Source organism: Sus scrofa, chromosome 7, assembly GCF_000003025.6.
Source record: "Sus scrofa isolate TJ Tabasco breed Duroc chromosome 7, Sscrofa11.1, whole genome shotgun sequence".
NCBI classification, from domain to species: Eukaryota; Metazoa; Chordata; class Mammalia; order Artiodactyla; family Suidae; genus Sus; species Sus scrofa.
In genome coordinates, this window is record NC_010449.5 from 22,471,599 (window position 1) to 22,485,092 (window position 13,494).

The 13,494-nt window shown below is 41.2% G+C and overlaps 2 pseudogenes; both read left to right on the forward strand.

The window, feature by feature from the left end:
• LOC100516982 lies at window positions 468–4,808 on the forward strand (annotated as a pseudogene).
• On the forward strand, window positions 8,663–10,136 carry LOC100516811 (annotated as a pseudogene).

Sequence of the window (13,494 nt, forward strand, 5' to 3'; positions counted from 1 at the left end):
AACAAACAAACAAACAAACAAAAGTTAAATGAATTAATTTTGTCGTTGTTGTTGTTGTTGTTGTTGCTGCTATTTCTTGGGCCGCTCCCGCGGCATATGGAGGTTCCCAGGCTAGGGGTCGAATCGGAGCTGTAGCCACCGGCCTACACCAGAGCCACAGCAACGCGGGATTCGAGCCACGTCTGCAATCTACACCACAGCTCACGGCAATGCCGGATCGTTAACCCACTGAGCAAGGGCAGGGACCAAACTCGCAACCTCATGGTTCCTAGTCGGATTCGTTAACCACTGCGCCACGACAGGAACTCCTGAATTAATTTTTTAAAACAAGTATTTCAAAGGAGTTCCATTGTGGCGCAGCAGGTTAAGGATCTGGCATTGTCACTGCAGCTGCTTGGGTTGCTGATGTGGCACGAGTTCAGTTCCTGACCTGGGAATTTCCACATACTATAGGAGTGGTCAAAAAATAAATAAAATAAGTATCTTAAGATACTATCTAAATAATACTGGCACTTTTAATAGCATATATGATAGAAAGTAGGTGAAGTGACCTTAATGGGCTTTGCAAATGAGCAGAATGTAAGGATGTTCTCATAGTCTGGAACTATAATTGTCCTTTCTGTTATCCCATATAGATGCCATCTCCTGTAACAACACGAAGGTATCTGACTTGGATATCTTTACAACAAAATGCATGTGTACATGCATGTGTGTACTTAGAAGGTGTATGTCACTGACTGTCTTCCAGGGGAAACAGAAGCACAAGCCTCCGTGGTGCCTCTCTCTCCAGAGACCTAGCTCCCTCTCTAAAACAGAGACGGGAAGGTACTTGGGAAGGAGAACTCCAGAGGTGTGTGCTGAGGAAGCGAGCTAATACCATCCATCTGCAGAGAGCCTGAGCCGCGAGATCCCAGGAGAGAGTGAGCTGACAAACTGCCTACCTGTGATTCCTCCACTGCCTGTCCTGGATCTGCGACCGTGATGGAACTTTTCATCAAAGCCAGCAACAGCCTCTATAGCTGGATTGCCTTTCTTTCTATAAGGTAGGCTTTCTTTAGCATGTTATGGGGGAAAGGGGAATTTATTTTAAAAATTGAGGAAATCCAGAGCTAATTCCCTTTAGAAGTGAACAAAAGCAGTTTTTCAATATATACACCAACATTGACCATATTTTTAATTACGGAAATTGTCTACCTTCTTCTTTTCACAGACATGAGCCCCACTTTCTTCATCTTGATTAACAACAGGAATGTGAAAGGGGGAGAAAGTAGTTTCAGTGCAGTGTCTGCTTGGAAAATATTGTTATTCTTGCAACATAAATACACAAGGAAACACTTGTGAAAATGTAGAATTATATCAAGCAAAATGAAGCCATTCATGTGCTGTCTTTTTTCTAGGAGACACTGAATCTTTCAACAGTTCCCTTACTCTTTACTGAATAGTAGAAGGTAAGGTCAATGTCAGGTTTGGTGTATCATAACATCCAGGGCTTTTATTTTACCAGCAAAATACATGGCCAGATAGACAAATGTTAACAACCAAAGTGACTACCAGTATCAGTTTCCTTCTCTCAGTGTAATTCTGGAAAAAATATTATCTTCTACTCAAAACACATAATAGTTTCATCTTGGCAAAAAATCAAAATGCAACCTATTATTACCATTGATACCAAAGAAAATAAGCCATTATTCCCTTTAACTGGACTATGTAATAGTTGCCAGAGACCAGGTATAATGGCTGTGGGTTTTTAGAATTAAATTTTTATTTTCTAGTTGAGATATTTAAAGGAAAATGAGAAATTTTCATTGGAGGTTTTCTTTGGTCATTCATGCCTGCAGTATGTAGAAGTTGCTGGGCCAAGGATCAAATCTGTGCCACAGCAGGGACCCAAGCATAACCTGTTTCACCACAAGAGAACTCCAATGGAGGGTTTTGGGCGGGGGGTGGTTTGGAGTTGTTTGTTTTTAAGGAATCTGTTAAGATTTGATTCCATGGGTAAATTACTATAGTCATTTTGAAGAGATCAGAATTGACTATTCGGAATTACAAATTTTCATAACTACATTCCTTGATCTTTGCAAGTTAATAGTTTAAAACACACTTCTAAATTCTACACAGTTTACTTTATGAAAGGTCAACAGATTATTTTAGGTGGCTGAATTCATGTACTCCTGTAAGTAAAGCATATTAAAGCATAAGGACTATAGATGCCACCAGGGAGAAGAGCTTGCTTGCTGGAGGCTCTGAATTAGATTTTTCTAAAGAGCAATATTTATAAAGTTGGAAGACTAATGACTCAGATAGGGAGATCACAAAAGTTTTCCTTTATCATCAGGTCACTATAATTATTCACTTCACAGAAAAACAATGAATATTAAATAACCCTATCTGATGGTCGCTGTTTGAAAATTCTAACTGTTCTTATTTAGTCTCTGTGTCTCCAATTCTATACACTTCTCTTTCAGATTCTTGATCATTTGATGTATCTTTCAGATTATCTGTTGTATTTATTGTCTATCATATCTATATATGCAATGATCAACTTATTTTCAACATCTTGCTTTTTCACAGTCTGCACACTATGGCCTGTGTATTTTATCTTCAGAGAGTTTGGGATATATCTCAAGTCTGTTTTGTATGTGATCTAATGTCAACCCTATGCTTATATATTTCCTTTCAATGAATTTGATGCTTTCAAGACTGTATTTGTCTCCTTCTTTGTAACAGGCCCAGCTACTACATTTTTTAATTTCACATAATTTTCTCTTGTCTGTTCTCTCTATATATAAAAATCGTGTCCAAATGCTCACTTTACTCAGTTTGTCATTTTTGCATTGGTTATGACCTCTGATCGCCTTCCCACAGGAAGAAAATCGGAATGCCCAAGATTTTCTGTGAAAGGTGATTCACCATTAAGCAATGAAAGGGACAAATTTTAGCACTCCCGCAGGTTTCATCTTACTGGGCTTTTCTGACCAGCCCCGGCTGGAGATGGTTCTCCTTCTGGTCGTCTCTGTCACGTACACTCTGACACTGACGGGGAACACGGTGATCATACTGGCCTCATACTTGTGCCCCAAACTCCACACACCCATGTATTTCTTCCTCTCCAATCTCTCCTTCCTGGACCTCTGTTTCACTACCAGTATTGTCCCACAAATGCTTTGGAATCTCAGGGGCCTGCGAAGACCATCAGCTACGCTGGTTGTGTGCTCCAGCTCTACGTTGCTTTGGGGCTGGGCTCCACGGAGTGCGTCCTCCTGGCCGTTATGGCCTATGACCGCTTCAGTGCCATCTGTCGGCCCCTCCACTATGACGTTATCATGCACCCCAAGCTTCTCCAGCAGCTAGCAGCTCTGGCCTGGATCAGTGGTTTCGTGGAGGCCACAGTTCAGACCATCCTGGTTTTCCAGTTGTCTCTCTGCAGCCACCACAGGGTGGATGATTTCATGTGTGAGGTGCCGGCCCTGATTAAAAGCGCCTGTGTGAACACAAGCTTCCTGGAAAATGAGGCCGCCGTAGCCAGTGTCCTCTATGTTGTTGTACCTCTGGGGCTTATTCTGGTCTCTTATGGCGGATTGTTAGGAGCGTGCTGAGGATAAAATCTGCCCAAGGCAGGAGGAAAGCATGTGGGACCTGTGGGTCCCACCTGCTTGTTGTGGTTTTGTTCTTTGGAAGTATCATTTCCGTCTACATCCAACCCAAGAGCAAATACACACAGAATCACAGTAAATTCCTCACCCTCTTCTACACTGTGGTGACACCCGCACTTAATCCTTTGATCTACACCTTGAGAAACAAAGAGGTTAAGTGGGCGCTAAGAGGATTACTGAGAAGAGTTCCACGTTAGGGAGAAATGTGAAGTATACTCGTCTAAACCCTCAGATATTGGGGACTGACTATTAACATCATCCAATTATGGGTTCTCCTTTCATGTACAGGATCACAGCTAAGTCTCCTAAATAAAATAGGTGTGAACTTTTCTTTTGATGACATCCTAAAGTTACCTACTCTAAATCCTTCTAATCTTCCTTTCCAGAATCATTATGTTATGCCCCTCTCTCCCCCTCTCTCTCAGCTGTTTTGTAAAGGTTCTATGAACAAATAAATAAATATATACATATGTGCATGTGTATACGTATTACTTTTTTGTAAGTCCTAGAGAGTTACTGCTCTAGTGGTTAACTGATGACAGGAATGATATGGTTACGACAGATCTATTTTCTCATCACAGAAATGACTCTTTTGCCTCTTGGAGGAAAGCTGGGATTATAGCTGCAGAAGTTGGGGCTCACCTGAGAACTTCCTACTGCTCTCAAGGTCTCACATTTGATAGTTCTAAGGCAGTAGGACTCTATTCATAAATACATAAAAATATAAAGGTCCATGAGAAAACACACAATTATCTAACAGTTTTTCCATATTCAGGGAAATTGTTGATTCCTGTTCATTCAGTAGAGGCAACCGGGACTAAGTAAACTCAGGGATTTTTCCGATTCCCACCCCCACCCCCAGAGGAAGCCTCCAAGGGATATGAGCCATGGGACTGAATATTTCTTTTACACACGTCTTGTCAGCACAGAATAGCTTTCAGTATCTTTTGAACAATCCTTTAACTCTATATCTGGAAACTAAGCAACTATGCAAACACCGTTTTAAGTATTGTCACATATATACCACATCTTCTTAATGCATTCATCTAAATATTTAAATTTGACAAGCTAAACAGATTCTTACACCAAAGAAGTCTTTGTCACATATATTATTCACTTTTGTGGATACTATATTTTTATAGTATTTAAAATTGTTTTTCTTCATACTGAATATAAAGATTTCATCTATTCTAGTAACATACTTTAAAATCTTGGCAATATCTTCAATTTAAAAATATTAGGAGTTTCCACTATGCTGCACTGGGTTAAGAACCCAACTGCAGCAGCTCACATCGCTGCAGAGGTATATAGGTCCAATCCCTGGCCTGGGGCACAGTGGGTTAAAGGATCTAATATTGATTCAATCCCTGATCCGGGAAATTACATATGCCACAGGTGCAGCCATAAATATATATACATACACCTATTTTCCATATGTTCACTGTAATTATTTATTTACAAAATATTATCATGATCCTTGTTGTTTTAATTCTAGAACCTGCTTGGACATACTTGCAATATGTTAATGTTTTATAAATGTGGTTTTTTAATTTATTTTTTATTAAAGTATAGTTCATTTACAGTGTTGAGTCAATTTCTGCTGTACAGCATAATGATCCAGTCATACATATATAAACATTCTTTTTCTCATATTATCTTCCGTTATGGTCTATTCCAAGAGACTGGGTAAAGTTCCCTGTGCTATACAGTAGGACCTCGCTGCTTATCCATTCTGAATGTAATAGCTTGCTTCTATCAGCCCCCAAACTCCTCATCCATCCCACTTCTTTCCCCCTCCACCTTGGCAACCACAAGTCTGTTCTCTATGTCTGTGAGTCTGTTTCAGTTTTGTAGATAGGTTCATTTGTGCCATATTTTAGATTTGAAATATAAGTTGTATCATATGGCATTTGTCTTTCTCTTTCTGACTTACTTCACCTAGTATAAGAATCTCAACTTGCATACATGTTGCTGCAAATGGCATTATTTTGTTCTTTTTTATGGCTGAGTAGTATTTCATTGTGTATATATACCACATCTTCTTAATGCATTCGTCTATCGATGGACATTTGGGTTGTTTCCATGTTTTGGCTACTGTGATTAGCACTTAATGAATATAGAGGTGCATGTATCTTTTTGAATCAAAGTTTTATCTGGATATATGCCCAGGAGTGGATTGCTGGATCATATGGTAGTTTTATATTTAGTATTCTGAGGAACCTCCATACTATTTTCCATAGTGGTTGTACCAATTTACATTCCCACTAATGGTGAAGGAGGGTTCCCTTTTCTCCACATCCTCTCCAGCACTTGGTATTTGTTGACTTGCTAATGATACCCATTCTGACCAGTGTAAGGTGGTACCTCACTGTAGTTTTGATTTGCACTTCTCTAATAATTAGTGATGTTGAGCATTTTTTCATGTGCCTACTGGCCATATCTATATCTTCTTTGGAGAATGTCTATTTAGGTCTTCTGCCCATTTTTCTATTGGGTTGCTTGTTTTTTTGTTGTTGAGTTGTATGAGTTGTTTACATATTTTGGAGATTAAGCCCTTGTTGGTTACACCGGTTTGCAAAGATTTTCTCCCATTCTCTGGGTTGTCATTTCGTTTTTTTAATGGTTTCCTTTACTGTGCAAAAGCTTTAGAGTTTATATAGGTCCCATTGGTTTATTTTTGTCTTTACTGCCATTATTCTAGGAGATGAATCAAACAAGATGTTGCTGTGATTTATGTCAAAGAGTATTCTGCTTATATTTTCCTCTAGGAGTTTTATAGTATCTGGCCTTACATTTATGTCTTTAATCCATTTTGAGTTTCTTTCTGTGTATGGTGTTAGAGAATGTTCTAGTTTCATTCTTTACATGCAGCTGTCCAGTTTTCCCAGCACCACTTATTGAAGAAACTGTCTTTCCTCCACTGTATATTCTTGCCTCCTTTGTCATGGATTAGTTGACCACAGTTTCTTGGGTTTATTTCTGGGCTTTCTATCCTGTTCTATTGATTTATGTTTCTTAGGGCCACACTCATGGCATATGGAGGTTCCTAGGCTAGGGGTCAAATCGGAGCTTCAGTTGTGGGCCTGTGCCACAGCCACATCTGCAACCTACACCACAGCTCACAGCAATGCTGGATCCTTAACCCACTGAGCAAGGCCAGGAAATGAACCTATAACCTCATGGTTCCTAGTCAGATTTGTTTCCGCTGCGCCACAATGGGAACTCCAATCTATGTTTCTGTTTGTATGCCAGTACCATACTGTTTTGATGACTGTAGCTTTAAAGCATAGTCTGAAGTCAGGGAGCCTGATTCCTCCAGTTCCATTTTTTCTTTTCAATGGTGCTTTGGCTACACAGGGTCTTTTGTGTTTCCATACAAACTTTAAATATTTTGTTCTAGTTCTGTGAAGAATATCATTGCTAATACATAGGATTTCACTGAACCTGTAGATTGCCTTGGGCAGTATAGTCATTTTGATAATACTGATTCTTCTATTCCAAGAGCATAGTATATATTTCTATCTGTTTGTGCCATCTTTGATTTCTTTCATCAGCATCTTATAGTTTTCAGAATACAGGTCCTTTGTCTTTTTAAGTAGATTAATTCCTAGATATTTTATTATTTTTGATGCAATGCTAAATAGGATGGTTTCCCTAATTTCTCTTTCTGTACTTTCATTGTTAGTATATAGAAATGCAATTGATTTCTGTGTATTAATTTTGTATCCTGAAGCTTTATCAAAGTCACTGATGAGCCTCAAATGTTTTCTTGCAGTGTCTTTAGGATTTTCTAGGTACAGTACCATGTCATCACATTCATTGTTATCTGTCATGATATTTGTATGTGTATACAATACATGATTTATTTGTGACCTTAGATGAATCTAGAATCTGAGGATATTGGCCTATTTTTCTGTGCTTGTGTTTAGGAGTGTAATATGTTAGTGTGTGGCTTTGTGAAGTTTATGTATGTGGTTTGGGGTTTTGCATATGTGTTATAGTAAAAGGGGATGAAGTTTGTGAGGCTATAAAATGCAGAAATAAGCAACCAAGAAAGATCTTATCTCCTTCCTGATTATCTTTACAAACTAGAGAGAGCCTCACTACTTTGGATAATTAAACTGTTTAACTGCCTATAGGAAGTTTAAAGAGATGATCTTTCCAATTTTTTCGCTCCCAATTTATCTAATGGCAAAGTGATATGGAAAAAAATCAAGACAGATTGAGTGGATCTGGTAAGTGAAGCTGGGAAAGGAGAAAGGGGTAAAAATTGTGTCACAGAGGAGAAAAGTTGAGCAAAAAGGAAAGAAAATACATGAGAAAGAAGGAAAGAAAAAGACAGAAGTAGAAGGACTCAAGAGGGAAAAGAACATGACAAAAAACACTCTCGAATTGGGATGGATTGTTCATGCCCTAAACATGGAACATATCTGACTTTAGGCAGGAAAACATCTGCTGGGAGGGAAAATTTTGTCCAAAGCCCTGGGGGAAGGATGGGGAAGGGAGAAAAGAATGCAAACCAGGCTAGAATGATCCAACTCTCATCCTTGAAGTGAAAACAGAATTCAAGATGTTCTTATGAGGTGAGGAAATGAGGCTCAGAGAGCAATATTCACCCAAGAGTGAGCAGAGGTCTGCCTCAAAGATGATGAGATTCTAAAAGGAAGGAAGTTCCAAGGTTTCGAATAGATGCCACAAGAGCTCACCTTTGCCCATTTCACACTTCCATAGTAGCAACTGTCCCTCGCTATGGCTTTTTTTTATTATTTTTTTATTTTCTTTTTATGGCCACACTCATGGCATATGGATGTTCCCAGGTTAGGGGTCGAATCAGAGCTGCAGCTGTAGGCCTAGGCCACAGCCACAGCAGCTCGGGATCCAAGCCGCATCCGCAACCTGCACTGCAGCTTTTGGTGATGCTTGATCCTTAACCCACTGAGGAGGCCAGGGATCAAACCCGAATCCTCATGGATACCAGTTGGGTTCTTAACCCTCTGAGCCATGAGGGGAACTCCCTTTGACATTTCTCTTATCTTTCAGTCAGAGGGGATGTGAGCAGAATGACCACAAATACCTCCACGGTGATTGAGCTCATTCTCATCAGCTTTTCCCACCTGGCTACCTCCAAGGCTTGCTCCTTTCTCTCTCACCATCTACGTGCTCACTGTGGCCAGCAACCTCCTCATTGTGGTGCTGGCCTCAGCTGATGCCACCCTCCAGTCCCCCATGTACTTCTTCCTTCCAGTCCTCTCAGCTCTGGAGACTGGCTATACGTCTGTCACCATCCCCCTGCTGCCCACCACCTCCTCACTGGTCAGCGCCATATCCCTCACTCTGGCTGTGTTCTCCAGATATTCTTCTTTCTCTTCTTCAGTTCCACAGAGTGTTGTCTCCTGGCAGCCATGGCCTATGACCACTATGCTGCCATATTCAAAACCCTGCACTACCCTATGCTGCTGAGCCACCAGATATGCCTGTGCCCAGCTGGGTCGGCTTGGGCATGTGGAGCAATAGTGGGCCTGAGCTACACCTCCTTCATCTTCTCCTTGACCTTCTGTGACCTCAGTACTATCCCATACTTCTGTGAGATCCAGCCCATCCTGCAGCTGGTATGCAGAGACACCTCTCTCAGTGAACTGCAGATTATCCTGGTTCCTGCCTTAATCATCCTCTGCTCCCTAGGCCTCATCCTGGGCTCCTACAGGCATATCCTGGCTACTATCTCCCAAATCCCATCTGTTAGCAGCAGCCACAAGGTCTTTCCACCTGCTCCTCCCAACTGGTAGTGGTCTCCCCCTTCTACGGCACTGCCATCTTTATCTACATCTGCCCCAAGGTCAGCTACAATCCCGCCACTGACCCTCTGCTGTCCCTCTTCTATACCATGGTCACCTCCATCCTTAATCCCATCATGTAGAGCCTCTGATATCAAGGATGCCCTAAAAAGAACCATCCAGAAAACAGGGCTGGCAGGGATTTAACAAAGGGTGACAATGATGACTTCCAATCCTAGTCAGCCCCAAATCACCAAAGGTCAAAGGGAAAGGAAGCACAGTTCTCACCTTGGTCAAGAGCATCCTGTCAAGAAGACAAAGTTACCTTTGAAGGACTCCTGGAGCCGAACCCCTCCTTGGGCTCCATCAACACACACACACACACACACACACACACACACACACACACACTTCTGCTTTCTGTTGTAAGAAGGAAGAAAAACTCAAGATGGAGGATTCACTTTATAATCAGAGCAAGTTGACAACTAGGGAAAAGTTACAAACTATCACCCCCACCAGGTTATAAAGGTAATAAAATTTCTAGCCACAGTAATGACCACTAAAGTTGTCTGACATTTATATATCCTAGGTAAGGCACTTATTTTCTGGGTGGCACTGCTGGTAAGTACGTGAGCACACACAATTATACATAGTTAAATCCAATGTCAGGTAAAAAGAAAAACCCTTAAGAAGTCAGGAGCAGGAGTTCCCGTCGTGGCGCAGTGGTTAACAAATCTGACTAGGAACCATGAGGTTGGGGGTTCAATCCCTGCCCTCGATCAGTGGGTTGAGATCCGGCGTTGCTGTGAGCTGTGGTGTAGATTGCAGATGTGGCTCGGATACTGCGTTGCTGTGGCCCTGGCGTAGGTTGGCGGCTACAGCTCCGATTAGACCCCTAGCCTGGGAACCTCCATATGCCACAGGAGTGGCCCTAGAAAAGGCAAAAAAAAAAGAAGAAGTCAGGAGCAGCAAAAAAAGTTTCAATAAAGGTAAGTTCTTGTGGGAATTAGTATGACACAGTGGTTAAGAAAATAGATTATAATGTCAGACTATAATTTAAGATCATAATTCTTCCAACTGATTACCTGTGTGATAACAGGAGAATTTTATAGTCACTTTGAGCCTTAATCTATTTATCCATAAATTCTGCATAATAATGGAGTCTATTTCTTTAGAGGTTTTTGAGGATTTACAGACTTGTTGAATAGCCAAGCTTAACATCTCACATATAATAGTGTCACCATATTTCTTGGAGACCGCACAGAACATCACAGAGGATAATATCCATCTACACTGGGCACCTTTGCTGGGGGAGAGAAGGGTATCCTTGGAGTGTCAGTGATGTTGGGACCACTGGGCCAAAGGAGAATGGAGGAAGAGACTCCACACACCCTAGTACCAGAAACTGCTACCCAGCACAGACTTAAACCAAAGACAACCAGGACACTGTAGAGCAGATATAACAGCAAAGTACAGAAGAGCCAGAGACAGGCAGCACAAAGAAGTGAGATGAGATGAAACAATCAGAAAAGATGTCCCAGGGAGGGGGGCGAGTATTCACTAACCATTAAAAATATAATCCACACTCTCTTTCTTATTCCCACACTTAATCAGTTTCACAGGCATTTACTGAAGGCCTTCCAAGGGCCCACTCTCCCAGGGAAATACAAGGAGCTGACCTTGCGCAGATAGTGCTTTCTATGTGGGTGAGGAAATGTGCTCATTCCCTTGAAACTGTCAGGGGACAATGCGAAGTAGGGGATATTCAAAACGCGAGTGAGAGGACAATAAACAGTTACTCCCTCGCCCCCTTCCCCTCAGAGGAACGGAATGGCCCTCCCTGGGGTCTTGGAATAGCTAGCCCCTCAATTTTCAGGAATTCAACCCAGTCCCTAATTTAACCCTACAGTCTGTGTACTCATCAATGAGTAAAACCTCGAAACTATTGTTTCTTAGTGGTTACCAAGACCTCATTTGGGAGGGACGATGTTTAGAAAGTGTTGTCCAAAGGAATGGTAATACAGCTTTTCTTCTATGAGTGTTTTGGGGTTGTTTTTTGTTTGTTTGTTTGTTTGTTTTTGCCTTTTAAGCCCACACCAGCAGCATATGGAGTTTTCCAGGCTAGGGTCCGATCAGAGCTACATCTGAGAGGCTTTGCCACAGCCAGAGTAACGAGGGATCCAAGCCATGTCTGTGACTTACTGCGTCCACAGCTCATAGCAACACCGGATCCCTAACCCACTGAGTGAGGCCAAGGATAGAACCCACAACCTCATGGTTCCTAGTCAGATTCGTTTCCACTGTGCCACGATGGGAACTCCCAGCTTTTCTTCTGATAATTAAAATCTTATCCCCAGACTAAAGCAGACCAGGAGAGAACTGCACACTTAAAATCATTTTAGCATTATTTTCTGCCTCCTGATTATCTCTGTCTACCCCCAATCCTTCATAGAATTGTTCTTGCCAAATGGTGCTTTGGTGTTCCACTGCCGGTTTACACTGGGGAAGACTGCATAAAGTAATCATTATGAAACCCTCTGAGGAATGTTCCTCTCATATCTCAGTGCTAAGATTAACTATACTTCTCTCATATAAGCAATAACTATTTCTATTAACTTTGTGAGTATAACTAATGTATAATAAATTGCACATATTTAAGAGTATAATTTGATATGTTTTGAAGTATATACATACCTGTGAAACCATCACCACAGTATGACATGAACATACCCAAGCTCTTCAAAGGCTTCCTCATGCCTCGTTGCAATTTCTCCCTTCCACCCCTCCCTGCACTCCCCATTCTCAAGCAACCTCTGCTCAGCTTTCTGTGGCTATGTTGCCTTTCCAAGAGTTTTGTATAAATGGAATCATAAAGTATGTACTCTTTTCCATCTGACTTCTTTCAATCACAAAACACAAAACACAATTATTTTGACGGTCACCCATGTTATGTTTATCCATAGCTCTTTCTTTTTTATTGCTGAGTATTATTCCACTATATGGTCATAAGACAATCAGTTTATCCCTTAACCTACTGATAGAAATTTGTATTGCTTCCCAGTTTCTAGTTATCACAAGTAAAGTTGCTGTGAACATGTGTGAGCAAGACTTTGTATGCTTTGATTTCTCTTAAGTAAATATCTGGGTGCAGAATAGCTGGATTATATGGAAAGTGTATGTTCAAGTTTTTGTGAAACTAAGTAATCACTTTTCCCTGTTTGTGTGACAATTAGTAAACTTAAAGCCAACTGTGTAACTAATTTCTAAGAAATGTACATTCCCTCACAGTGAACTTTTGAAGTACACATCTGGTATCTGACTTTACCCACTTTTTTCTATTCTACAATTTTATTTTATTTTTTTTGTCTTTGGTCTTTTGAGGACTGCACCCATGGTATATGGAGGTTCCCAGGCTAGGGGTCTAATCAGAACTGTAGCTGCCAGCCTATGCCACAGCCACAGCAACGCTGGATCCTTAACCCACTGGACAGGCCAGGGATCGAACTCGCAACCTCATGGTTCCTAGTCAGATTCGTTTCCACTGTGCCACAACAGGAACTCCTTCTACAGTTTTCTTTGTCCAGTCTACCTCATCCTTATTTTGTGCATAATATGTAAGGCTTGTTAAAGCCTTTCTGGAACAAGATCTAGAGTCATGGCATACAAACACCAGCAGGGGGAGGTAGTTGAAAGGAAAATCCTAGACTAAGACTGAAGACCTGGTTAACATCTCCTCCCTCACTCACTACTAAAGATTTCCATGACCTAGTGCAAACTCTTTTCATTATCTCTCTGGTTTTCAAATTCATCATCAAGAAACAGCAGGGCTAAACCAAACAAGCTCCATGTCAGGTTCGAGTTCTGCTGTTCCATGCCTATTTCCCCAGGGACTTTCTGTTTCTTGTGACTGCTTCTCCCACAAAGAAACTGAAAGAAGATCATGGTCAATGTTCCCTCGCCACTATTGCTACCACGGGATCTTGAACTATATTAATCGTGCCAAATATAAGCTTGTTCACTTGGTTGCCACAACAAATACCACTCAAAACAGACAGCAAGTTTCTAAA